Source organism: Egretta garzetta, unplaced genomic scaffold, assembly GCF_000687185.1.
Source record: "Egretta garzetta isolate BGI_Z169 unplaced genomic scaffold, ASM68718v1 scaffold66, whole genome shotgun sequence".
NCBI classification, from domain to species: Eukaryota; Metazoa; Chordata; class Aves; order Pelecaniformes; family Ardeidae; genus Egretta; species Egretta garzetta.
Genome location: NW_009259856.1, coordinates 331793 through 335734, shown reverse-complemented (window position 1 = coordinate 335734; position 3942 = coordinate 331793). Strand labels below are relative to the sequence as shown.

General features: G+C 55.6%; 1 protein-coding gene across 1 annotated transcript in view; it reads right to left on the bottom strand.

Moving 5' to 3' along the window:
• GRIK3 (glutamate ionotropic receptor kainate type subunit 3) overlaps positions 1 to 3942 on the bottom strand; it is a 53176-nt gene that overhangs the window by 45709 nt on the left and 3525 nt on the right. The gene's annotated exons all lie outside the window — the stretch shown is intronic.

Sequence of the window (3942 nt, the reverse complement as noted above, 5' to 3'; positions counted from 1 at the left end):
AGAATACAACAACACTCATGCAACATACGCCTCTAAGGAGCTGATTGGGAAAACGCGGCAGGAGACAGACCCGGGAACCCAGAAGCCGGACTCTGGATCAGTCCCGTGAAGCAGTTCAGCATGTGTGCAGCCAGCAAGGGGCACGTGCTTAAGTGCTGAGCTGAACTGTGGTCCTCAAACCTTCCCGAAACGGCAGCAAAGCCTCGGTGTTCATCTCCTGCAGAGGCCGGTGGCACTCCTGGGCGGTGCCGTGCCACAGAAAGCCGTGACACCGGCTGCGGCACGCCGCCGTGCTCAGGGGTCATGCACAGTGCCGAATCTCCCAGGGATGCAGGCTTGCTTCCATCAGCACAACTGGGAGAGAGGGGCTGCCTTTCCTTCTCAGATACCAGCGCACCAGCAGCCTTGCACAGGCCCGTGCAGAAGGGCCATAAAGCAGCCAAAGGGGTTACAAGGCCACGTACTGGCTAAGCAGCTAAGTAAAAGGCTTTTTATTTCTAACACATGTATTTCTGGTGCCCTGCATCCCCTCCCCGCCAGTGCCCGTCCGTATAACGTGTACGTGTAGCTCCTGTCTGTGAGTCCCCCCTTCCTGCGTACAACAGCCAGACCCTAACGTAGCGCCCAGTTTGGAAATGGGTCAGTGAATGGATAGGCACAGGGATGGGGAGCAGGAACATGGCCCAGCCTGCAGCCCCTGGAGATCGTGGTCTGGACCCAAGGGCTCTTGGCCAGCTCCGGCTCTAGGTGGGCCAGCTCTGGCTCTAGGTGGGCCAGCTCCGGCTCTAGGTGGGCCAGCTCTGGCTCTAGGTGGGCCAGCCCAGCTCTAGGTGGGCCAGCCCCGGCTCTAGGTGGGCCAGCCCAGCTCTGGCTGGGCCAGCCCCGGCTCTAGGTGGGCCAGCCCCAACACGAGGGACGGTTCGTGCAGATTGCCAGGGTTTGCATAGCTGAGCAGTGGGGAGAACGCACTGGTCCATGAGGTTTATTGGAGGATGACTGGGGGCTGAAGGCACCTCGGCTGGATGAGCTTGCCCAGGCCCCACGCAACGCAAGGGAACGTGTTTCTGTCTGTGAGAAGGGGCACCTTGAAGTTGGTGGCTGGCTAAAGGAAAGAGGTACCCATGGTTTTGACTGTGGTGCTGACGCTGTGAGCATGTTTTCTGGAGGAAACAAATGCAAGAGCACTTTAAAATGTCCACTGATGGGAAAGTGGCTTCAAGTACCCCCAGGAAATGTTTGCTGCTTTGGTTTTTGCTAAAATTACTGGGGCAGAATTTAGCTCCGAGGAAGGAAGTGACAGTTTGAAATGGAGTGAGATGTCAAAAAATGAGGGAAGAGGGAAGGGTCTAGATTACAAGCCTGTAACTCTAGAGTGTGACTTTATCCCACATTTTCTGGCCTGAAAGTACCCGCAGAAAGCCTGGCCGCTGCCTGTGCCGTCCCGTGCCCGTGGATCTGCGGGGCTGCGTCGGAGCTCCCTCCTGACCCGGGTGCAAAGAGCGGGAGCAGGGAATGATACCTCGGTATGCGAAGCATCAGTTAGATGACATGAAACCAATCGAGAGGAAATCATGAGATTCCAGCTTGGGTTCTGCAGCTGGATCAGCGGTAGGTGAAGAGTCCAGACCGGCTGTCAGAAGGAAGGCCCAGCCACTTGCAGCCTGTGTGCAGGATACGTCTGGGCTCGTGGGGAAATGAATAAATGATAAACCTGGTGGAAAAGCTGCCGGCAGCCACCGGGATGCGAACGGGAGCGCCATTAACGTTTAGACGGGCACATCTGTGCGCTGCAGTGCAGCGACTGCTCAGAGGCAGCTGCCAAGGAGAGCAGGGGGCTGCAGGCCAGAGAACAGACAGAAAGCATTGACAAGGGACCAAAACCAAGCAAGGCCAGAGGAGCCGGGGTAGGATGGGAAGGCCTCGGGAGCAGGCTTAGCTCTGTGATGGGTTTCTACAATGATTTGTTTGTCCAAAAGGGTAAAATAATGTGTGGTTTAATGTCTCAGTCGCTCCGAGGAACCCAGACTGGCACAGCATGTGGCAATGTCATCTGTACGTCTTTGTGCCAGCTCTTACGTTATTATTCATGGGTTACTAATCCATGGGGTTTTTTTACTAATCCAGTTTAAAAATACTGCCCAGATTATCAGTGAAGTGTCTTGCTACTCGTGCGCCATGGAGCGTGTTGCCTTAAATATCTTGGGAGCACGATCCGGGCTGGCTTGGTGCTGCGTGCTTAGGGCTACTTGAGCGAACGGTGGTTGTAGGCGCTCCAGCCATTTTATGTTACCTAAGGATGCCCAGTTAAAAGCAGTACCAAGTGGTGGAAATTTTAGCACCAGCCTTGAGAGAAGCTTTTCTGCGTGCGTTCGTGCTGCTCTGGGGCGGGCAGCGCAGCCGAGAGGCTCCAGGGACTGTGCCTGGAGGGAGCAAACACCAGCGGCCAAACGGCTGCAAAGCTAACTGGTACGGTTACCCAACTGTTGCAAAAGGCAAATAACAGCAATAACACATGAATGCTATTGCTACCGGGACAAGCAGGGGGCTGGGGCACTCTCTCCTGACTTCTTCTGCGATCCATTTTTTTCCCTGTGTGTTGTTCTCCTAACACTGCAGAGGGGAAGCAGACTCCCCTCTTCCAGGAGAAGGTTTCGGCTTTACCCAGCTCGTCCTTCTGGCAGAAGGTACAAAGCAGAGCGGGAGGAGGGCAGTGTGGAGGAGGGATGGGGAAGCCTGTTTCTCTGTCCCATTGTATGGAAACCGGCTGTTTCACAGGTGGAGGCAGCACCTCGACATGTGCATTGCTCGATACGGGCAGAAACGGATATGAGGTTTCTGAGCTGCCTAATCCTTCAGCAAATGTGAGCGCCAACAGCGAGAGACACAAGGGCAGCGGTGTGCACTGCTCGGAGCCTGCCCGCCGCTACGCACCGGGGCGTACGAGTGCTCGGAGGGGTGCGGGTTTGTGCACCTTCCCAACCGCTGAAAATATTTAACAGGTTTTTCCTGAGTAAAAATGCACTATATAATATCGCTAAGGTGAAGCCCATGGCTTCGGGTCCCAAAAAGCCCAACACAGACACCAAACCAGCCAGAAGGACTTAGGAAGGCTTCTCTCCCCCATCGTGCCCCCTCTCCTCCATCCTCCTCCCTCTGCCCGCGCAGTGGCAAGCGGAGCCGACGGCCCAGTGCGCTGTCATGAACTGCTCAGCAATGAACAGCACCAAGCACAGCCAGCCCGTTAAAATAACAGGCAGGAGCCAATGAGTCCCTCATACTGCTTTCTTTAATAACCCCTCCCGGGCTGCCTGATTTCTCTGAGCACTTCCCTTCATTTCTCATCAAGCAGGCTGCAGGAGGAGTCTCTTTCCATGTGCTGGCTTTCTCAGCCCTTCAGGGGATTTATTTCACCTCTGTGGTAGCGTCTTGCTGGGCTGATACAAGCAACACTTCCACCGCCTGGTTTTTAGCACTCTTTGTGAGAGCATTTTCCTCTGCCTCGTATTGACCCTGCAACCTAAAGGCGCTTGGAAATGAGGAGGAGCTGGGGCGAGCAGCAAACCTTCTGCTCTGCAAAAAATGCCAGTGGAGGCTCTCGGGGAGAAAGGAGAGAGACCAAATGAATGGAAAATCACTGACATCTGGCTTAACGTCCAAGAATTGCAGACGGTGCTCGTGAAGGGACAGAGGATGCCGTCCCTCCCCGGCTGGCCCAGTCCTGGCTGCCTGCAGTGAGACGCTGGACCGTGACCGCCTGGGCAACTGGGAAAATAGCTAACCAAAGCGGAGCGCTTACAGCCCGCCCGCGTGGGCTTGTGTTCGCAAACCTGGGGCATGATGCGGCACCGAAGGGAAAGGAGGTGCTTCAATCGGCAAGCATGAAAAGCTGGTACCGGGCTAAATGAGCGGTGACAGAAGTGGCCCAGGGCAGGGCCCTGCCGA